General features: G+C 43.0%; 1 protein-coding gene across 4 annotated transcripts in view; it reads right to left on the reverse strand.

Annotated features, from left to right (window-relative positions):
• The window catches only part of LOC140453661 (ephrin type-A receptor 7-like), a 596634-nt gene that overhangs the window by 571667 nt on the left and 277 nt on the right, over positions 1-24690 (reverse strand). The window contains exon 1 of one of the 4 annotated variants that reach the window (XM_072548550.1): positions 22854-22951. The exons of the other annotated variants lie outside the window; for them this stretch is intronic. The gene's annotated coding sequence lies outside the window, so the exon portion shown is untranslated. Of the gene's footprint in view, positions 1-22853; positions 22952-24690 lie in introns of those variants that run through there. 4 annotated transcript variants of the gene reach the window in all.

Below are 24690 nucleotides of genomic sequence, written 5' to 3' on the forward strand. Positions count from 1 at the left end.
AACACGAGAGATCTGGACGCTGGGTCAAGGCCAGACAGATTGGAATGGGAATGGGACGCTACACCATTGCTTTTACGTTCCTCGCAATGCAGTATTTTGTTCCATTTATTCCCCTGTAGCAATCAAGTATCTTGACTACTTCCAAATACTCAAAGCAACTAATTCTGCCTCTCCCTCCTCCTTTAAGTCATCTCTTAAAAGAGACCTTTAAGAAGTTGTAAGTCATCTGACCAATTAGCTAGGTATGCAACCTGAGATCATATCTTTGTAATATTCGAGTCCTGTGAAATACTGGGGCTGTTTTACAACATGCAAAGACACTACATAAATAAAAATGTTGCTGTGAAATAGTTAAATTTGCCCAGCAATAACTATTCATTTAAACCAACTCTCCCTTCTACAAATACACATGCCCAATCTACTCTTATTTGCCAGTCCACTGGCATTCCTGCAGCTCCTGTTTTACTGTCCTGCTGCTCCAGAAACAGTTAAACTGGTAAAAAGACACATACAGCTCCAACTCACCTTGTACAGTTTAGAACAGAGCTACAGTATGGCCAGTATGTTCATTTCGATTACTTCTTTGTAAACTATTTCTCTCCCCTGGTTAAAGCTGTGGTGTTTTAGTTGTGGTTCATCTGTTCAGATTTTAGATCAGACCTCCAGCTATTTATTCAAATGTTAACTGTCATCAATATATGTATGATGATGTTGTATTAAGTATCTCTGCCCAGAACTGCTCTAGTTCCGACCTTCTAGCAGAGTCTCTCATATGTGACTACTGAGGCCACAGAGACATCACAGCATATTTTAGCAGCTCCTCTGCATAGTCATTAAGTCCTATCTCTACACATGGTGCCCAGATGGTGCCGCAACCCCCGGAGGATCAGCTGCCAACTTTACAAGGATGTGGCAAAATGATCCCAAAAAGATGCATTAAAATCTTAGCACATCCTCTAGATGTTTGCTTCTAGTAATCAAAATATTCAAAGCTTTTTCAATACATTTCTTTTCGCATTTATTTCTATGATGAATTAATGGCAATCACATTCTAATATCTCCCACTGGTGGCAGCAGTCAGATCAAATTTTATGAAGTGGGATTGTATTGTGTGTTTCCTGTATATTATTCTGGGTTTCTGTGGATTATTGTCTGTCACTCAGAGATTTTGCATTTCCAGCTTCAGTTTGAAAATCGCAGGACTTTTTATTTGGCCCCAGTAAATAGCATGTTTGGAAAAATTACTTCAGGTTAAAAGATATTTTATTTCTTTATATAATTCAGTGAATCGTATTGAATTGAATTAGCTTTATTGTCAGGTGTAAAAATTCAGAAGTCACCACTTGTAGTGTCACCTTTGCTACAAAGGTACTAGGTACAATCATAGAAGAGAATCCCTACAGTGTGGAAACAAGCCATTCTCTACCGACCCTTGTAAGAGTAACCTACCCAGACTGTTCAACATTTACCATGGACACTTTAGCCCAGCCAATTCACTTAACCTGCACATCTTTGGACTGTGGGAGGAAACAGGACCACCTGGAGGAAACCCACACTGACACAGGGAGAACGTGCCAACTCCACATAGACAGTTACCAGAGGCTAGAATGAAACCCGGGTCCCTGGTGCTGTGAGGCAGTAGTTCTAATGACTGAGCCACCATGCTGTCCCTTACTTACAGCATAGAGAAGTTAAGAAAAAAATTGAAACCTATGAAGAGTGCATCCATTATGGCTGGCACACCTTAATAAAACTCATTGCAAACAGACCTAAAAGCCAATCTAGTCTTGGTGAGCAGAGACCAAGAAGGCTCCTGATTTAACTATTGATCTGTACATGTTACGACCGGTAGTAACAGAAGCTCAATCCCACTCAGTTCCTCCAGCTTTTGTGGGAAGAAAGAGCCAAACAGCCCTCCTTCAACTTGCTCTCAAATCGATAATCGTGAGAGATGCCAGAGGGCAACTGGAATTGTATCCCAGGAAGCAGTCAATATTTTCGGAGGGAGGAAATAGCTGAAGCATGGAACTGATAAACTGGAGCTGGGAATAACTGACCAGGAAAGCCTTCTGTTCCTCCTTGGATGAGTGTTAAGTTCTTTGACCTCCAGTAGGGTAGAAACAGAGGTGGAATAACTGGACTCAGCATCCACAGCAAGAGGTCACTTGGCAAAAGGTTTTCCGTTGTTCATACATTGGAATGTGGACAGCTATTGGCAAGGCCTGTATTTATTGCCCATTCTGAACTCACCCTCAAGAGGGCTGTGGATTTCTAGACCATTTCAGAGGGTAGACATATTGTAGTTGGTCTGGATTAGCTACTAACAACTGACTCCAATCCAACAAATCAAACCAAACCAGGACAGTGGATTACCTTTGTAAAGGGACATTAGTCAACGTATTGAATTGTTTTTTTACAACAATCAATCATTTCATGACAACCAATACTCATTGCACATTTGTTTAATTATTTAAATTACTTATAGTGTGGAAACAGGCCCTTCGCCCAACAAGTCCACACCGACCCACTGAAGCACAACCCACCCATACCCCTACATCTAACACTACGGGCAAGTTAGCATGGCCAGTTCACCTGACCTGCACATCTTTGGACTGTGGGAGGAAACCCACGCAGACACGGGGAGAATGTGCAAACTGCACACAGTCAGTCACCTGAGGTGGGAATTGAACCCAGGTCTCTGGCGCTGTGAGGCAGCAGTGCTAACCACTGTGCCACCGTGCCGCCCACTATTTCCTCAGCTGTAGGTGATGGAATTTTAAGTGTGCATCTCCAAGTTATTCACCCAGCCTGCTGGACTGATAATAACGGGCGACAGTCCAAGCTGCAGGGATTGAACTCCAACCCAGTCTCAATACACAGATGATTAATAATGCTCAAAATGAGAATTAACAGTTAAATGTCACAGTGATGACGGCAGAGAGACTGAGTTGAACGCAGTTACTGAATTACCATTAATAGTTTTGGATCATTATCTCAGGGGAAACTGCACGGATGATTCCACCTGTATTGTCTGTGTTATTCAGCTCCCTTGCAATACACATTCAGCGTATTTCTCATCACTTCAACCAACTACCAATATCCAATGGTGCAGACAGCAAAAATAAAGGCAATTAGTAATTCAACAATTTCTAAGAAAGAACACTGATTGTAAGTTCCTTTCAAGAAGGAAGTAAAGCAAAGCAACAATTATACATAATGTTTCTGCTGATGTCAATTACTCTACTTATAGACTCAGGTAAATTAACCATTAGCAATGAGATTAGGTTCACTCGAGCAAAGTTACTCAGAAGACGCAATGCCTTTTGTTTCTCTTTTGCAGTTTCTCACTTCTTGCCACTTTTTATCCATGTGGCCATTGAGAGGCACACCCTTTGATGAGGTAAACTGCCAAGAGAATTTGCCAATACAGAAACCCTTGCAGCCAGGGTTCCAACAAAGTCCTGATCCAAAGTAATCTTTCCTTGAGAAGCTCCACTATCTAGCAGCAAGGACAGTAGTTAATATTTTTATCGGCCTCCTCCCCCAACCCCAACCGTAACATCACTGAGTGCAAATATCACAGTCACTGACTCGAATAAACAAACTCCAATCAGCTGACAGGACTATGATGTGCACCCACAGTTATTTCCAAATCAGGATCTTCCTTTATCTGGCAGAAAGGCCAGCATGGGGAACACAAGCCTTCCCCCAAATCCTAGCTCACAATGATGGGAGTTGCTATTTGCCAACAAACACACCAACCTCGAAAGTAAACTGGGATCTTTACACTGCAAAGCTGCCTTCATTAGTGCTTTCTGAAACAACCTTGATGTATAAAAGGAGATAACTGAAATAATATTTAGTCAGAAACAACTAGAAACATCATTAATACATGGTCTTATTGCCCTTTCATTGGTTCCTATTTTATGATCTTCTGGAACAAGCCTAGTAAAATAGCTACTAATTGGGAATTGGCCAAATATGCATCCTCCATTCTAAGAACTTTCCAGAGCTCACCAGTGCAGTGTCATATCAAGCCAGCTGCTCTCCTACTATCACAGAAAACAGATTGGTTTCAGAAACACATCCTGTCCTTCTGACGTTCACTGTGAAATTGCACCATGACCAGCAACATGTTGGAAGGAAGATGACTCCACAATTCTGCCAGATTCAGGCTGAAGCTGAACTGAAATGGAATCACAAATTGCTGCAAATGTATGGGTTGTCAGGAGAGGGGAGGCTGGGGAAGAGGAGGACAGGCAATTTGTCAACATTTAGAAGATCAATTCCACATGAGGAAAACTCTTGCATTGAAGGTCCCAACTCATTTTCTTTTAGGTATTAGTTAATTCACTTTGCATTCCACAGTTTTCCAATTTTATTTCAGATTCCTAACATTTATGACTTCAATTTCAAGCATTAATTGTTTTCTCTAGTCTAACGTGTATCATCAGTGGTCCCTTCACTTAGAAGCTACAGCTCTGAGTGCACATTTTCAACAATTTGAGACTAACAAAACTCCTGCAGCAGTTGCAAGTAAAACTTCTAGTACAATTTCTTTTCTAACTTAAAACTAAATGTCAATGCAACAGAAATAGGCCCATTTAGCTTGTGCCACTGTTCAGTATGATCACTTCCATGCATTTTACTCACTCTACCCCATAACCACGCACACCATTGGTAACAGAAAACCATCATTCCCTACCTGAAACATACTCAAAAACTGAACTTCTACAGCCCTCTGTGATAGAGAATTCCAAATGTTCACAACCCCGAGTTAAAAAAAAGTCTTATCTCAAATCTCAGTGATATCTCCCTTATTTTTAACTTGGATTCCCTGGTTCCAGACTCCCCAGTCAAGGGAACAATTATACCTACATCTATCCTATCTATCCCCTTTTAGTACTTTGTACATTTCAAAGAGATCACCTAACATTCTTCAAAACCCCAGAGAATACAGAAACCAAAATTACTGCAGAAACTCAGTAGGTCAGGCAGCATCTGTGGAGAGAAAGCAGAGTTAATGTTTCAAGTCCAGTGACCCTTCTTTGTGTCCTGTCGAAGGGTCACTGGCTTCATAATGTTAACTCTGCTCTCTCTCCACAGATGCTGCCAGACCTGTCGAGCTTCTCCAGCAAATTCTCTACTTGGTTCAGAACTTGAGCATCTGCAGTTCTTTGCTTTATCCCAGAGAACACAGGCCCAATTCCCCCAATCTCTCTTCATAGGACAATTGTACCATCCCAGGAAGGAGTCTGATGAACGTCCATTGCACCTCATCTGATATATTTTCTGAGATAAGGAGACCAAAACTGCATACAAAGTACTCAAGGTACAGTCTAACGAAGGTCCCATATAATTGAAGCAAGAATCCTATATTCAAATCCTCTTCCACTAAAGCCTGACATTCCATTACCCTTCCTAAAAGCTTACAGTCATCTCCATGTTAACGTTTGGTGACTTATCTACAAGGACAGCGTAGTCCCTTTGTACATCTACATTTTCCAATCTTTTAATATTTCTGAACTACTCTACACATCCTTTTCTGCACCAAAGTGGGATAACCTCATTTTTTTGCCACATTAGTTTGCACATGCCATATTCTTGCCCATTCACTAAGCCTAGATAAAAACAATGACTGCAGATGCTGGAAACCAGATTCTGGATTAGTGGTGCTGGAAAAGCACAGCAGTTCAGGCAGCATCCACGGAGCAGGAAAAATCGACGTTTCAGGCAAAAACCATTCACTAAGCCTGTCCAAATACAGTCATATAGTCATACAGAAACAGACCGTTCTGCCCAACTCACCCAGGCCAACCAGACATCTCAACCTGACCTAGTCCCACTTGCCAGCATTTGGTCCATATTCCTCTAAACCCTTCCTATTCAATAATCCATCCGGATGCCTTTTAAATGTTGTAATTATACCAACCTCACCGCTTCCTCTGGCAGCTTGCTCCATGCATGCACCACCTTCTGCGTGAAAAAAATCCTACCAAAGTTCACTTTACATCTTCCTTATAACACCTATTCCCAGTAAGCTTTGGAAAATCTGCAAATTTCGAAATACTACATTTGGTCTTCGTATCTAAATGATTGCTTTATACTGTGAGCAGCTGGAAACCCAAGCACTAACCTTTATGATACCCCTCTAGTCAATGCCAATGTAAGATTTATCCATTGATCACTTTGTTGTATTCTGTCCATTAGCCAATCTTCAATCCGTGCCAGTACATTACCTCCTATCCCATGGTCACTATTCTTTATAAACAGCATCCTAGATCATAGAACAGTACAGCACAGGAACAGGCCCTTTGACCCACCATTTCTGTGCTGACCATGATGCTGTTCTAATCTAATCATCGTGCGTATCCCTCTATTCTCGACCTGTTCATGGGTCTGTCTAAATGCCTCAAAGTTTGACACTGTATCTGCTTCGACCACCCACCCTGGCGGCATGTTCCAGGTGGAAGATGAGGTGTTCTTCCTCCAGTCGTCGGGTGGCTTGGATTTGGCATGGAAGTGGCCCAGGACTTGCACGCCCTTGGTGTAGTGGGAGGGGTGCGTGCATCCCAGAGATGTTCCCTGAACCACTCCATGATTTAGAGTTCTGTCTCCCTGCTGTAGAGCAGACCACATCAAGAGCAATGGATGCAGTAGATGAGGTGGGTGGATGTGCAGGAAAATCTCTGCCAGATTTGAAATAAACCATTAGTGCTGCCATTGTGACAATGACTGCCTCAACCTGTCCACCCACTCCAACCTCTCACCCTCGCAACGCACAGCCTTCCACGCCAACCTTGATCTCACCATTAAACCAGTGGACAGAGGGGTGCAGCGGTAGTAAAGCGCACTGACCTCTACCTCGCTAAAGCAGGGTGCCAACTCGCTGACAGGTCCTCCACCCACCCCCTCGACCACGACCCCACCTTTCATCATCAAACCATCATCTCCGAAACCATCCACAACTTCATCACCTCAGGGAATCTCCCATTCACAACCTCCAACCTCATAGAACTAGGTAGTGCAGGGTGAGGGAACAACTCTTACCCAAAATCCACAAACCTGACTGCCCTGGTCAACCAACATCTCCACCTGTTCCTGCCCACCAAACCCCTCTCCTTGTTTTGCAACTCCATCCTGTCTCCTTGGTTCAGGAACTCCCCACATACATTCGAGGCACCACCCATGCCCTCCATCTCCGTGGCTTTCATTTCCCCAGCCCCCCATTGTCTCATCTTCACCGTGAACATTGAGTCCCTGTACATGTCCATCCACCATGGCGAAGGCCGCCAAGTCCTCCATTTCTTTGTTCCTGCCAACCCAACCAGTATCCTTCCAAGGAGCAGCACTCCGAAAGCTAGTGCTTCCAACTGAACCTGTTGAACTATAACTTGGTGTTGTGTGATTTTTAACCCTCCACCAACACACTCATTCAATTGGCAGAACTGGTCCTCACCCTAAACAACATTTTCTTTGAATCTTCCCACTTCCGTCAGACCAGAGGGGTAGCCATGAGCACCTGCATGGGTCCCAGCTATGCCTGCCTTTTTGTAGGGTATATGGAACAGTCCATCTTCCATAGTCACACCAGCATCAGCCCCCACCTTTTCCCCCGCTACATTGATGGCTGTATCGACATCACCTATGCTCCCATGAGGAGATTGAACAGTTCATCAACTTCACCAACACCTTCCACCCTGACCTCAAGTTCAACTGGACCATCTCAGAACTTTCCTAGATCTCTCAACATGGATATCTATTTCAAACCCACTGACTCCCATGGCTAGACTACATCTCCTCTCCAGAATATCATGGATGTCCTCTTATTTCAAGGACCACAATTCCACCCCACCCCAACATGATCAACAATGCCCTCCAACGCATCTCCTCTACTTCCCATACCCCCGAACTTTAACCCCATCCCTCCATTCGCAACAAGGATAGAACACCCTAGTCCTCACCTTCACTCCACTAATCTCTGAATACAACGCATTATCCTCTGCCATTTCCACTACCTAACACCAGACCCTACCACCAAAGATATATTTCCCTCCCCACCTTATCTGCATTCTGCAGATATTCCTTCCGTGACTCCCTCTTTAGGTCCGCACTTACTACCAAACCTCCCTCCTCTCCCAGCACCTTCCCTTGCCATTGTACAAGGTATAAAGCCTGCACCCACAACTCCCCCCCTCACCTCCGTCCAAGGCCCTAAAGGATCAGTTCAAATCTGGCGGAGATTCCCTTGCACATCCACCCATCTAAGTTACACATAATTTGCTCCTGAAGTAGACTCCTCTACATCAGAGAGGCAGCACACCAACTCACAGAGCAGTTGAGTGAATATCTCTAGGACCACACACCCAACAACCCCTCTGCCTCCACTCCCCCTGCCACTGCCCCAAGGATATGCAAGTCCTGGGCCTCCTCCACCGCCAAATCCAATTAGAGGAAGAATCTTCTGCCTCAGGACCCTACAAAACACACAGCATTAACAGCAACTTCATCAGTTTCCAAACCTCCTCTCCCCCCTCACCTCATCCCAGATCCAACCCTCCAACTTGTTGCCCCGTCCATCTTCCTTCCCACCTATCTGTTCCACCCTCCCCACCAACCTATCACAATTAGCTCCCAGCTGCATCCACATGTCACCATCCCATCTACCCATCAAACCTATCTATGCTTCTCAATTTTATAAACTTCTATCAGGTTTCCCTTCAGTCTCTGACGCTCTAGCAAAATAATCCAAGTTTGTCCAACTCTCCTTATAGCTAATATGCTCTCATCCAAACAATATCCTGGCAAACCTCTTTGCATCCTGTCCAAACCCTCCACTTCCTTCCTACAATGTGGTGACCAGAACAGTACATCAAATGTGGGTTGACCAAAGTCTTAAACAGTTGCAACAGGATATCCCAACTCCTGTACTCAATGCCCCAAACAACGTCATATGGCTTCTTTACCACCTTAACCACTCATGTTGCTATAATCAGGGAGCTATTTTTCTGGACCGCAAGATCCCTCTTTATCAATTTTCCTAAAGGCTGCAGCCATTGACAGTACACTTTCCTCTTGCATTTGACCTCCCAAATGCATCACTTCACATTTTTCTGGATTAAACACCATTTATCATTTCTCTGCCCAACTTTCCAACTGATCTATATCCCGTTACATCCTTTGGTATCTCTCCTCGCTATTTATGACTCCACCAATTTTCATGTCATCCACAAACTTACTAATCAGTCCTTCTGTGGGGAACTTTAACAAAAGATTTTTGAATATCTAAGTGTGTTATATACGTACGCTGTACTTGATCAATTTTGTTCATGACATTGTCAAAAGTCTCAAACAATTTTATCACACATGATTTCCCATATGCAAATCCATACTGACTAAGCCCATTAAGATCATTATCAATGAGGAGTCTATTAATCCCATCCTTTAGAACAGATTCTAGCATTTTCCCTACTGCTGATGGAAGGCTAACAGGTCTGGAGTTCCCTGTTTTCTATCTGACTAACTTCTTAAATAATGAGGTTATATTTGCCACCTTCCAAACCACAGGAATTATTCCAGAGCTGATAGAATTTGGTACAATGCATCAACTACCTCTATAGTTACCTCCTTCAATATCCATTTTGCTCTTGGGAAGACAGGCCGCCTACTTGCGGAACATTTCAGAGAACACCTCTGGGACACCCACACCAACCAACCCAACCGCCCCGTGGCTGAACATTTTCACTCCCCCCTCCCACTCCACCAAGGACATGCAGGTCCTTGGCCTCCTCCATTGCCAGAGACCATGGCAACACGACGCTTGGAGGAAGAGCACCTCATCTTCCGCCTAGGAACCCTCCAACCACAAGGGATGAACTCAGATTTCTCCAGTTTCCTCATTCTGCCCCCCCCCCCCCCCCGACCTTGTCTCAGTCCCAACCTTCGGACTCAGCATGGCCTTCTTAACCTGCAATCTTCTTCCCGACCTCTCCACCCCCACCCCCTCTCTGGCCTATCATCCTCACCTTAACCTCCTTCCACCTATTGCATTCCCAACGTCGCCCCCCCCCCCCCCAAAAAGGTAAATATTTAAAGTAAAAATTAAGAACTTCATTTGTCAAGTCCAGAGAATATTAAAACTAATAGCTATTTACAACTCCTTTCTCTTTAACCTCCCACTCTGCAGTACTAGTCCGATTTAAAAAAACCCAATTAAGATTTACAAAAAAAAACATGTTTCAAAACCAGTCAGCTTTGCAGAGTTTCTTCTGTAGATTTTCCTCAGATCAGTTTTGATGTTCTGCAGCACAGGTTCTCCACAGACAGGTACCTCTCAGAGAGCTCTTGTGATAGCACCTACATGTGTTGGTCTTTTGGCAGTTCTCTCTTGATGTTCAAAATGTCCAGTTTATTACCCCAAAACATCAGATCATTTCATTGGTTTTAATATTATCAACGTACTAAATTCAAACTTGATTGGATTTTGGTAACTTGGAGCATAATTTAAACTGATTGGCTGAATTTGAATTTGATTTTATCTCATGGCAACCCAGCTACTCTATTTGTGTTGACCATGTGTTACATTGTTACCTTGTTCAGAACACCTTTGTACTGTGTCAGGCACTGTTGCAAGCTTTTCAATTCTTACAGTTGCAGTACCTCTACACCTTCATGACAGTACCCATCATGATTTAGTAAACTTATACAGGGTCAGCACACAACCTCTATACTCCAAGGAAAAAAGTCACAGTCTATCCAGTCTCTCCTTATAACTCAAACCTTCCACTCCTAGCTACATTCTGGGAAATCTCTTCTGTATTCTCTCTGGTTTAATAATATCCTTCCTATAACAGGACAACCAGAACTGGACACAGCACTCCAGAAGAAGCCGTACCAATGGCTTGTACACCTCAACATGAGTCCAAACTCCTCTAATCAAAGACCTGAGCAATGAACACAAGCGCACTAAACGCTCAAAAGTTCTTCATAAATCACTAGCACAAAGATGAGTCAGAAACATGGCATAATTACGATGGATTTTATTCAACTTTGCAACTGTCAGCCTGGAAGCTTTCCTCAATCTATTTTTGAGATCTTAATGTCACAACAGACTAGATCTATGAAACAAAACTGACTTTCACATGTGCCCTGTTCAGGTTAGCATGCCCAGGTTAACAATCAATACCCACTTACTGTGTATTGCTCAGTGATTAATGCGTGGGTTCCTAGTACATTCGTCCCTTTGTGAAAGGGCAGATAGTCTTGTAAATGCTGACGAGTAGGTGCAAACTATTCCAATTGATTAATTTACAGGTTAAATCCACATACAAAATTAAAAGATAAGCAATGTAATGAAGCTTAAATAAAATTAAACTGACATCAGTCCACTAAGGGTTAATGTACACTTACTGTGGTTCCACTTTGCACAGACCAATAATGAAACATGGAAAATTCTCTGATGATACTGAGAGAATATATTGCATTTGAATAACAAACTCGTGGAGTGTAGACACTTTTACTGAAATCACTGCATAGCAGCTTGATCTATACAACTGAATTTATTTTAGAGTTGCATGTTTTGAATCTTGTAATGGGAGCTTGTTAATATTTCAATGCTGCCAGTTTCTACGTAAATCTGTCATCAACACAAGTTATCCCTACAATGTTGTCTGCAACATTAAGGTTAATTCACTCTGGTTAAGTCAATCTGTCAATTGTCCACTGGTTGGAGTCATGCCTAACAAAGAAAAATGGTTATGGTAGTTGGAGGCCATGAGTTTAGCTCCAGGACATCTCTGCAGGAAGTCCTGAGGGTAGTGTTCTCGACTCAACCATCTTCAACTACTTTATCAATGACCTTACTTCCAATGTAACATCTGAAATGAGAATGCTTGTTATTGATTGCACAATATCTAGCACCATTCACAACTCCTAGGATACTGAAGCAGACTGTGTTCATACGTAGTGAGATTTGAACCATATTTGGGTTTAACAACCATCCTTCATAACACACAAGTGCCAGACAATGGCCATCCCCAGCAACAGAGAACCTATTTAACTCCCTCTGACACTCACAAAAGCACGTAAATGCTATAGTACAGAAGATAACCTTTGGCCCAGCGTATCTGCAGCATCTCTCCAAATGAGGTTCATGAATTAGTGCTAATATGCTGCCTGCTCCCCAAATCCTTGTGTATTTTTTTATATACAAATAACCATCCAACGTCCTCTTGAATACCTCAGTTGAATTAGCCTCCACCATTAATCCAGGCAGTGTATTCCAAACTTAAACTTTCCTTTTGTGAAAATGTTTTTCTCATCTCCCATTTGCTTCTTATGCGGATCAAATTAAATCTATGCCCTGTTGTTGATCTTTTATGAGCAAGGACAATTTCTCCGTATCTACTCTATGCAGCTCACTGGTAATTTTGAAAATCTCCATCGGATCCCCTCTTAATCCAATATTCCAGCTAAAGTCTAACAAATGGCCTATACAAGTTTAACATCGCCCATGATGCTGAATACTTTATTAACTAATCTCTACACATGTCCAGCCACTTTCAGTGATCTGTACATGTATGAACACCCATACCTCCTTTAGAGAAGACCTTGCATGTTTATATATGTCTGCACCTGCTCTTCCAACCAAAATGCATCACCTCTCCACTTCTTTGCATTGAAGCACATTTGCTACCTGTCTGCACAATCCAACAACTTGTCTTTTTGATGTTCTATACAGTTCTCACAGTTTATAATTCTTCCACATTTTCTATCTAAAATTTCCCCTGCATGCCAAGATCTAGATTATGAATATGTATCCTGAGAAACAAGTGTTCTAATATCTACAGATGGCATCCTCCATTGCGAGCCTTCCTCCATTGGTAAATATCCATTGACCATTACTGTCTAACATTACCATTACTGACTTCTCCCACCAACATCCTATTTCATATAATTGAAACTGATTGGATGAGGTAGATGAACATCGTAGCTACAGTAGTTGGTTAGCAATTGGGAATCGTGCAGTGATTAACTCAACTCTACTCCTGAAGCCTTCTGATCATGGAAAATGCACAGGTCAGGAGTGTGATGGATAATACCCCACTTGCCTGAACGAGAGCAGCTCCAGCCACACTCGAGAAGACCATCATCATCCAAAATAAAACAAGCACTTAATCTCCACCCCATGCACCACTTCCAACATTGACTCCCTCCAGCACCAACACACAGTGTCCACCATCTACAAGACGTACTACAGCAACTCTGCAAAGTACTCTTGAAGCAGCCTTGCTAACTGTGATCTCCAGCATCAAGAGTATAAGGAAGGGGAAGCAAATATGAGATGCCACCACCACCACCTACAAGTTCCCCTGCTAGCTGCACTGAATCCTGACTTGAATTCAGATCACTGTTGCTGGGTGAAATTCCTGGACTATCCCATCTGACAGCACTGTGGATATCCCTACACCACATGGACTGTACCAATTCAAGAAGGCAGCATACCACCACTTGTCAGGAACAATTAGTGACGGTAATAAATGTTGCCAGTGATGTCCACATTCTGTGAACAAACTAAGAAAATACATACTCATATTAACATACTCCAACCACTAAAGTAAGCTTTGAATATGTTGTGCATCTAAACAAAGCATTCATTGATTTCTCAGAAGGATTGCTGTGGTTCTCAATTTTTACATACTAAATAAGTAGATGGGACACATTCATGAAACGTCACTCAGTATCTGCAATGCCTATTAGTCCATTAGATGGTGCTGCAATTGATAGTTTCATCTTAGTGTGATGTCTCCTGTGTGGGATAATCTAATGATACAGCAGAAGCAATTGTATGGGTCATTCGGAGTTTGTATAATCAGATCACTGTTAGAAATGCTGTCTGAAAATGTTTTAATCCACTATTATTTTCCTCAATGATTAAAATTTGAAAGAGGCATAATAAAAATGGAAATAATTTTAACACCATTTTGAATTTTGCAATGCTGTGCTTAACTTTTACAGTCAATTGGATATTCATTATAATATTTTATATAACAATAACTTCCATTGAACATTTCATATTGGTTTATTTGCACTGGACTTGCCTAGGTTTGTGGTTCGGCAGAGGAACGACATGAAGCTATTCAGATTAGAATTTGTCAAATTAATTTGTTCATGGTCAACCGATGGCTCGTTTTAACTCTATTTTAAACGCTCCATACGCCTTGATACTTTCACTCAATAAAACTCTTTCCCATTCACTTCTGAAAATGTCAATTGGACCCCAGCGTCAAAAGCAGTGTTTTACTACATTGAGTGCATGCAAAACGTGCTTCCTGATATTATGTGGAAGACCTCACCAGTACCTCAACTGAATTTCTTCTGCCATAGTTTTGCCCACTCAGTCTGTGAGCCGAATTCCATAGTCCAGCCTTTGGATGTGCAAATTCCCAAATGACCCATCTATAATATCCAAATATTTCTCTAAACCTCTCGCACTATCTGCTCAATAGATTTGCTTCAAATAATTTTGACCAACAATTGGACAATTTTAAATTTTATGAGAAATAGGCAGAAATAAGTGAGGGAGAAAATTACTGCAGATGCTGGAATCTGTACTGAAAACGAGAAGTGCTGAAGATCCCAGCAAGTCAGGCAGCATCCATGGAGAGAAAGGAAGCTAACCTTTCAGGCCTAGACTGCCTGCTGCATTTCTGACATTAGATTCCCTACAGTGTGGAAACAGGCCCTTCAGCCCAACCAGTCCACACCAACCCTGCGAAGAGTAACCCACCCAGACCAATTTCCCCTCTGACTAATGCACCTAACACTATGGCAATTTTGCATGGCCAATTCACCTGACTTGCACATCTTTGGACTGTGGGACGAAACCGGAGCAAACCCACGCAGACACAGGGAGAATGTGCAAACTCCACACAGACAGTCGCCTGGGGCTAGAATCAAACCTGGGACCCTGGTGTTGAGAGGCAGCAGTGCTAACCACTGAGCCACCATGCCACCCACATTAGAACAGTGATTACTATTTGAATACACTTCATTGGCTACAAGACACTTTGTGAAATCTTGAGATTGTGAAGGATGACATATATTTGCAGGGCTTTTTTTGGTCTAGTTAACAAGATGCTGTAAAGTCTTTGATAATGGAACTTTACTTTGCAGCAAGGTTAATACGAGGACAGTCATGCAAGTAACTCAGGGATAATTGTTTGTATCCTGAATGCGGAGGAGTTCTCTCTACCCCACACAAAAACAGCACATCCTACCGTAACTTTATTCTCCTGTTATAAGTCAATTCCTTGAAAGTATTCTACAATGCAAGGCTGGCAAAAGCAATTTCCTGACAAATCATGAACTGTAACAAGAGACAAGGGTTCACCATTAATGCAGTGTAATAATGCTGAAACATGCCAGCAATTTCATTTCATAACTCATTTTGTCCAAATGAATATATTTCTTTTTAACCAAAAGTTTTAAATGGAATGCTAGCTTCTGAGGGAGTTGAGTGACATCTGACAACCAAATAACATAACCTGACAGTGTATTAATAAATAGATGTGCAGTTTTGAGAGATGGGGTCTTGTGTAAAATCATTTCAGCCCCACAAAATCAAAGACTCTGGTTATTTTATTAATTTACAACCTTTAGTTAAAGTCTCAATTTCCAAATTTCAGTTGGTGGCTCAGTGGTTGGCACTGCTGCCTCACATCAGTAGGGATCCAGGTTCAATCCGACCCTTAAGTGTCTGTGGAGTCATTCCCCCTGTGACGTATGGGTTTCCTCTGGGTGCTCTGGTTTCCTCCCGCAGGCCAGAGATGTGCAGGTTAGGTGGATTGGCAATGCAAAATTGCATAATGTGTCCAGGAATGCGCAGGCTGGGTGGGTTAACCATGGGAAATGCAGGGTTACAGGGATAGGAAAAGGGGTGGTTCTGGGTGGGATTGCTCTTCTAAGGAATCAGTGTAGATTTGACGGGCCGAATTGCCCGCTTCCACACTGTGGAAATATAATAAGAAAATTGTGGGCTGCATACTTTCAGAGTAGTTCCAAGGAGCTTTGACTTTTAATTCTTCAAGTGCAATGATCGGTAAATTAACAAATCAAAGTTATTAAAATAAGCATCTTTATTGATCCTGATCTTTGAACTGAAAATTAAACTTACAGCATCCAATCAATCATCAAATTAAAGTCAGGGATACTCTCTGCAACACTTTGCAAAATTAACTGTTTGAACTTGAGATTTCAATGCCCAATTAAATGGTTCCCGAGGGCAGTGGGATGCTGGGCTGCGACACCAGCAGCAGAACTGTCTTGACTGGCTCTTTCATTCTGTTCTGTAGTAGCCAGGGAAGTTGAAACAAAGCCACATTCCCAGGCCATGCATGGGTCAACAGCACAGTGGCACTGGCAGAGGGCAGGAGTAGAAGCATTCTGTAGCACTGGGATACAGATAGGTCAGGCAGCATCAATGAAGAGAGAAACAATGTCAACACTCCACCTGCTAGACAGTTATAATGAAAACTTCAAGTCGATCAACTCTAAGTGCTCACCATCATTAAAAATTATATCCAACAGACAGCATCCAAGCATGTGCTGAAAATACTGAAATTAGGATGGTGCTGCACAATTTTCCCTGCTGTTCCATACGCTGGGCTACACTTGGAGCTTTCGGGGAAGAGTCATTCAAATAGGTAAAAGACACATGGCTAGGTTATTGTTCCCATAAAATATTAGAGTTGGTCCATTCAAGAGAATTTTGTTGCACAGGCAAAAGTTGGAATTCTGGTCAAATATGCCTGATGCTGAAAATTAACAATCATGGAGTCGCATTCCTTCAGATTTTGATTTCCTCTACAGATTTAAAACAATTAAAATACAGTCTTTCAATTAAAATACTGTCTCTTATCTCTCTTTTACTTTCCTCCACTATTTGATTTTCTGCACATACCTTCACATTGAATAGATTATTTTGAATTTGACTTCCTGGTTTAAGCCAAGTATCCCCTGACAGCCTAGTGCTCACAGGAACACACTGCTGTTAGTGCTGTTCACAAAATTCCAAGCCAAATCCTGGAATTCCCTCCCTAATGGCATTGTGGGTCTAACCACAGCAGGTGGACTGCAACTCACCAACTCACCACCACCTTCTCGAGCGCAACTAGGGGTGGGTAATAAACCCTGTTCAGACAGCGACGCCCACATCCCACAAAATGAATACATTTTTAAAAAGCTCACCTGTTGAGGAACGTGTAGCGATTGAAATTTGGTCAGCCAGTGGGCCTCATGGAATAAGAGCTCCCTGCATGGACCAAGTTAACAGCCCAATCAATCAGGGAATCCTGGCCAACAGATGCGAAACAGGGACGTTAGGGGTTCTGTTCACTCCAGGAACCTGCTCTGAGCTAGCTAGGTCAGTGACATGCACTGTCTGCGTGTAAATAAAGGGTGACATGGTAACGGGATAAAGGCCTTCATGGAGTTATTCCAGAACCTACACTGTTTGCACTCTTTAATAACTGCAAAGTGCATATAAAAGCCCACAGGAAGTCTAAATACAAATGAAAACAGCAAGCATTGTTAGTTCACTGCTGACTGCAAAATGTGAGCTGTTAACTCAGTTTGTTTTTTGCACAGATGCTGCTTGACGACACGGAGTGTTGCTCAGCTTTCTCTGCTTTATTTCTTATTTCCAGCATCTGTTGTGTATTGCTCTTCATACGATTGTGCACTCTGAATTGCAAATATTCAAGAAACAAATCCACACTTTGCAGGTCACTATTTTGAAAAAGCACCAGTTTTATCACTCCAAGCAATCTTTATCCTGTCTTTTTCTCCTGAAACCGAAGGCATGCACCACAGAGATAAAACTCCCCTTGTAATACACATGTATGATATGGGTATCACTGGCTGGGTCAGAATTTATTGCCCGTCCCTAGTTACCCTTGCAAAGGTGCCTTCTTGAACTGTTGCAGTCCATGTACTGTCGGTAGGCCCACAATGCCCTTAGAGATGGAATTCCGGGATTTTGACCCAGTGATAGTGAAGGAGCACTGGTATATTTCCAAGTCTGGATAGCGACTGGCTTGGAGGAGAATGCTCAGGTGGTGGTATTCCCATATACCCACTGCCCTTGTCCTTCTAGATGGAAGTGGTCATGTATTTGGAAGGTGCTGTGTAAGGATCTTTGGTGAATTTCTGCAGTGCATCTTACACGTGGCACACCCCGCTGCTACAGAGCACTTTTGGTGGAGGGAGTCAGTCAATGCTTGTGGATGTGGTGCTGATCAAGTGGGCAGCTTTGTCCCGGATGGTGTCAAGCTTCTTCAGTGTTGTTGAAGCTGCACTCCTCCAGGCACATGGGGAGCATTCTACCACACTCCTGACTTGTGCCTTGTAGATAGTGGACAAACTTTGGGGGGAGGGGGGGGGGGGGGGGGGGGGGGAGGGGGAAAGAAAGAGAGTCAGATGGTGAGTTACTCACTGCAGTATTCCTAACCTCATACCTGTTCCTCTAGCCACTGTGTTTATGTTGTGAGTCCAGTTGAGTTTCTGGTCAATCGTAGACCCAAGGATGTTGAAAGTGGGGGATTCAGAGCTGCTAATGACATTGACTCTCACGGTGTGGTAGTTAGATTGTCTCTGATTGGAGATGGTCATACCTTGGCACTTGTGTGGTATAAATTTCACTTGTCACATTTCAGCCCAACACTGGATATTGTCCAGGTCTTGTCGCATTTGAACATGGACTGCTTTAGTATCTGAGGAGTTGTGAATGGTTCTGAAGATTGTGCAAACATCTCCACTTCTGTCCTTGTGATGGAGGGAAGGTCATCAATGAAGATGCTAAAGATGATTGGACCCAGGACACCGAGATGTCCTGGAGCTGAGATGACTGATCATCAATAAACACAATTTTCCTTGGTGCCAGGTATGACTTCAACTTAGAGAGTTCTCCCCTTGGTTCTAGTTTTGCCAGAGCTCCTTGAAGCCACAATCATTCAAATGTAACCTTGATGTCACTCTCACTTCACTTTCTGCATTGTTCTACAAGTTTCACACCATGAAGGACAAGCAGCCTTCATGATTGGCAGCCAGTCCACATCTTCAACATTTACTCCCTTTGCTACCAGTGCACAGTGGCAACAGCGTGTACCATTTACAAAGTGCATTGCATTAACTCACCAACAACATTCCTTTGACAGCATAAATAAAAATACCACGGATGCTGGAAACCTGAAATTAAAGCAAAGTGCTGAAGAAACTCAGCAAGTCCGGCAGCATCTGTGGTGAGAGAAACAAAGTTATCACCACAAGTACATACCTTCAGAACAGGATTCAAAGCATTAACTCTGTTTCTATCTCCACAGATGCTGCCAGACTTGCTGAGTTTCTCCAGCACTTTCTGTTTTTATTCAATGCCAAACTACTCACCATCCTGAGTTGGAAATAAATTGTCATTCCTTCATTATCACTGCATCAAAAGTTTAGAAATCCCTCCATAATCAGCACTGTAGCTGTCCCACTAGCCCAAAAACTGCAAAGGTTCAAAAGGCAGCTTACTGACTTCTGTAGGGCACTGAGGGATGGGCATTAAATGATGGTCCAGTCAATGATGCCCACACCTCATTAACATTTTTTCTGTAATTGCCTCATGGTAAATGTCAGTATTAGCAAACAGGAAGAGATAGAGGTCAATCCATTCCCAAAAATGTCTAATCCAATTTTAACTCTCAAAACTTCCAACCAAAGGTGGTTTGATAAATGATGAAAGACAGGACTTCTGAGGGTTTTCTCCATACCTCCTGGCCAAGGGACATTCAGCGCCCTGAATGGTAGTGGGACTGAGCTTAGCTTTCTAACAGCTAGCAAGGATCAGATATTACATTGTCCTGATCGACAGAGCTAGGGTCTGCAGTCCACAATACAATTACCAAACTGAACAACAACCTTCTGATATATTTGTCTTCTAGCCACCTTTATTTAATCTCCAGTACTGCAAAATCCAGATGCAAGGACAGATACGAGAAACACCGTCCTCCCTCTCAACTGAAATCTAGACTTTGGGCCAGAACAGATGATCACAGAATGTTTAGTCCATTTCTGTCTCGTTTAATTATAATTGACTGGATATCTAACATTAATTACATCAATACTGTATACAAATTATTAATAAAAGTAGCCATCAAAACAAAATTAATAAGGCAAAGACAGACTTAAAATTTACTTTGCACATTTCATAACCTCAAGACTTTACAAAACACTTTACAGCTAATAAAATACATATGAAATGTAGTCACTGTGTATGAAATTCAGCAGTCCATTTCCAGGCTGTAAGCAGCAACAAACAACATAATGAATAGGATCATATGTTTTTTGGCATTAAATGGAAAATGTACATTGGCTAGGATACTGGTGGGGGGTTTGGAAAACAGTCTGGTCTTCTTTGAACAGCACCACAAGATCTTTTCCATCTAGCCGGGAGAGCTTAATCCTTACCCCGGCACCACAGAGTTCCCTCACTACTTCACTGCCAAGTGTTAGCCAGGATTACGTAACATTTTCGGAGTGGAACTTGAAGCTATGACCTCCTGACTGAGAAGCAAGATCACTTTCCTTAGAAACAAGGTTGACATGTTAAGAGGGCATTAGACGAACACTTGGGGGAAAAAGAAAAATATTTAGGCAAATGGAAAACATGGGGGGGGGAATGAATTTTAATGCCTAGGTCAGAGTTGGAGCTAACAGTGGCACAGGTACGTCTGATGAAATATCTTTGATTTATTATTTTCCAATGACATAGAAAGAACGAACAGCTGAAAATATGTGGACTGAAAAAATATGCAAGTGAGAATAAACTGAGCAAGTGAAACTGACAATTTGTGTAACCACTGCCTCTTGGGGAAAAAGGAATGCATCACTGGAACAAGTCAATAGCACAGATGCAAAACAGTCTGAAACATGCAAAGCTGAGAACTATGACGCAGGGAAAATGCTGCATATATTCAGAAGGAAGCTATGGGAAACACTGGGCAGGAAGGATCTTCAGCATCTAATCCACATCATTTAGTTCATGTTGGAAATCCATTAGGACCATCTGGTCAAATGCAAAGATGCTAATACAGCACTGTCCACAAAACAGTAGCAGTGTGACCAATGTATCGGTTCTCCAATCACATCAAGTCCGATCAGTTCTAACTATAGGGAAAGACGTAGTGGGGCTCGGGCTATTTTCTTTACTGCTGGTCTTGAAGCGTTTGGTGGAATAATTTCCCACTTGTCAGAGAATCCCAAAGTAGGAGACACAACATTGGAGAATCAATAATAAACCCAACAAAGAAACAGAAATCTCTTTGCCAAGAGATTAGTGAAAATATGGCTCTTGTCCCCATAAAAAGTGGTCAACGCAGAAAGCATGAATGCTTTTAAGGGGCAGTTTGATAATTACATTGGGAGAAAGGAACAAAAAAGAAAGGCCATTAGAAATCATAAAATGGTTACTGTTTAAAGAAGGCCACACTGCCCATTGTGTCCGTGCTAGCCCTCTGCACACAACAATTCATCTCGTGCTGTTCCCCAACTTCTTCCCATGGCTCTGCACAAATTCCCTTTGCAGATAACGATCCAATTCCCCTTTGAAAGCCTTGATTGACTCCACCACAGTCTCAGACTGTCCAGGCCAGACTCTTAACCACTCACATCATTTAAAAGCAATTGTGTTGACATTGCTTCTCCTGTCAATTATTTTAATTGTGTTCCCTCTGCCCTTCAATCCTTCCATCAAACAGGAACTTGATTCTTCCCATTTATCCTGTCCTCATGATTTTGAATATCTCAATCAAATTACTTCTCATCCTTCTCTCCAAAAAAAAAGTCATATCTTCTCCAAATCTATGCACGGATCTGAAGTTTGACATTGCTGCATCCAAGCTAATGAACCTTTCTTTGATGGATTTGCATCCTTCCTGTAAAGCAGTACCCAGAGCTGGTCAAAAGCCTTGACCTGAATAAATCAATTGCCAAAATGGGGCTTCAAATCATAACTCTAAGATTCCCATTATCTACGTACTAACTGCGGTAGCCAGGTTGTGTAGGGTGATATGGTGAGAGAAGAGGAAGGAGTGGACTATGTACAAACTGCTGGGCCGAATGTGTGCAAATCTGTTTTCATTCATGTTAGTGTAGCAATAGGATCATTCAGAGCATGCTGATGAGGAACAGCTTTTGTGCAATCTGCACACAAAGTGGACATCACACATGTACCTATATTATATAGGTACAACTCTTTTCCAGCAGTGGGAGACTATTAGGAGATGATGTTGCAACCAGCATGAAGCTGAATTTGGAAAGCTTAATATGAACAGCCTTTCACCAAAAGCTATTTTGCTGCATTCATTTAAGCTAGTGAAGAGCTACAGGGACAATGAAGTCTTTCCAAAGTCAAAAAATAAATATCGCAGCAGGCAGAGTTCTGCAGGTGCACTCAGCAGCCAGCAGAGATCTCAGCCTGTGTTTCAGCTTGCCAAACGTGGCCAGTGGGCACACCGCTCAGCACGGCCAACGCGGGCCAGTGGGCACACCGCTCAGCACGGCGAACGCGGGCCAGTGGGCACACCGCTCAGCACGGCCAACGCGGGCCGGTGAGCACACCGCTCAGCGCACTGGCACAGGGTTGTGAACTTGCAGTTCAGCACACAGAATCCGAGCCAGGTCCGGTATGTCCTATTTGTTTACCCTTCCTGGAAAATCCTCCCCATCATCATCCTCCAACCAACAGCAGAGAAAAAGCAGGGGCTGTTCACTGTACGTTAGTGTGTATCTGGTGGTAGTTCAAACATTTTCACCTCAAGTGCTGATCGTTAGGAGCCCTGGTGAGACTTCTCTAAGTACTTCCACAGTATTTTGATGAACAAATCCGAAATGACACCGCTGGCACCAGCTTAAAGCAACAGAAGATAATTTGTTGATGTTTACATATTCGGAAAGATGGTCTGTAAACAAAGTAACTCATATCCTAAACAAAAAAAGAAACTAAAAGAACTGCAGATGCTGGAAATTGCTGGAAAAGCTCAGCTGGTCTGGCAGCATCTGTGGAGGGAAATCAGAGTTAACGCTTCGGTTCCAGTGACTGTTTACAGTACTGTTTTCACTGTTTACTCTCTACTGATGTTGCCAGGCCGGCTGAGTTTTTAAACAGCAATTTCTGTTTTTATTTATTAAAAAGTTTTATTCTAGCCGCCTCCAGTTCTTAATAATAAAAACACTCTTGAGATACATCAAACACGAAGCATTTGATATGGGTGTCTGACTAAAATATTCTCTATTCTGAGACAGTCTGGTAAAAGGATGTGGGAATGGTCATTTTGGGGGGGGGGGGGAAAGAGCACGGAAGTTCGTTCGTTAAATGTTCGGAGACAGAAAACTTGACTCCCTTGTGCTAGTTCGAAAGATTTCCTCGGCAAAGTTCCCTCACCCCCTTAGTTGTAATGGATGCTCGCTGCGTTTGAAAATGACACAAAGTGTAATTGAAACACTAACATCTCAGCCTGGCTCGCTTCTAGGATCTCTTTATCGCTGGTTGCTATCAGCACCTGTCTCCTCTTTTTTTTCTCCCCGGGTTGTTTGCCGAGACTGATGACTGATTCTCCATAACACTCCGCTTCCCCCAACTCGACACGGAATGAAATGCACTTCCCCAACACCACCCAAGTACGCTGGGTCAAATCATGAACACTCGGGTCCAGGAATATATGGCTCAATGGTTCAATCTGTCAGTCTTCAGGGGAAGGCAGTGCCTGTGAAGGAATTTTGCCAAGCAATGTATGTTTCTCTCCTGGTATAAGATGAAGCGGGGTGGATTACTAACTCGTTCCTCATCCATTCATAAACCAATTCTCAAATCTAATGGCCACTCGGAAACAAAGAAATTATTTACATGATGTGCATTCTCACAAGCCGGAAAGAAAGAGAGCAGGGAAGTTTCGGATTTAACCCTTTCTAGCAACCGGCACACATTAGAGAACCTTGTCCCTGGCTCGTTTTTGCCTCAGATGACACCGGGAAAACAATTGCCCATCAACATCTCTGCACATTACCTTTTCCTCTCTCTCTATGTTAAGTATCGCTCCAGTGTACAGCGCGAGGCTACAAACTGGCAATGCAAATCTCCCCAAAAAGCTTGTGAGACGGTGTGCCCGAGCTGTCTGTGACCGAGGAACCAGCAATGACAGTATTCAGGAGTGGGAGATGGTGTAGAATAGAGGGAATGACTGTTCGTTAAAGCAGGACAAGCTCGCCATCTGCTCAAACGCTGGGGGGAGAACCTTCGGAGTGCATGGTCGCTGAGACACACACACACACAGGGACTGAAACCAGGTCAAAACAGTTTTATTGTTGACAACAGAGTGCAAGCCCCTCTAAACCAACCTGACCGGTTCAGCAAAACACAACAGAGCTGGGGGAATAGGAGCGAGAGGGAAGGTGGTAGAGGTCAAACCTTCACCCCTAAAGTCCCAATCAGACTTCACTGCCAGGACACTGCGGGCGGATCATTCAACCACTCAGCCCTGGACCCAAGCGCTCTTCCCTCACCTCCCCATGAACTGCGCCCCCGCCCCACTTCCCCAGGTTCTCTGCAGCCCCTTCCCCTCGCCCGGGACAGGGCTCCAAGCGGTTGCTCAC

This window comes from Chiloscyllium punctatum, chromosome 27 (assembly GCF_047496795.1).
Source record: "Chiloscyllium punctatum isolate Juve2018m chromosome 27, sChiPun1.3, whole genome shotgun sequence".
Lineage (NCBI taxonomy): Eukaryota > Metazoa > Chordata > Chondrichthyes > Orectolobiformes > Hemiscylliidae > Chiloscyllium > Chiloscyllium punctatum.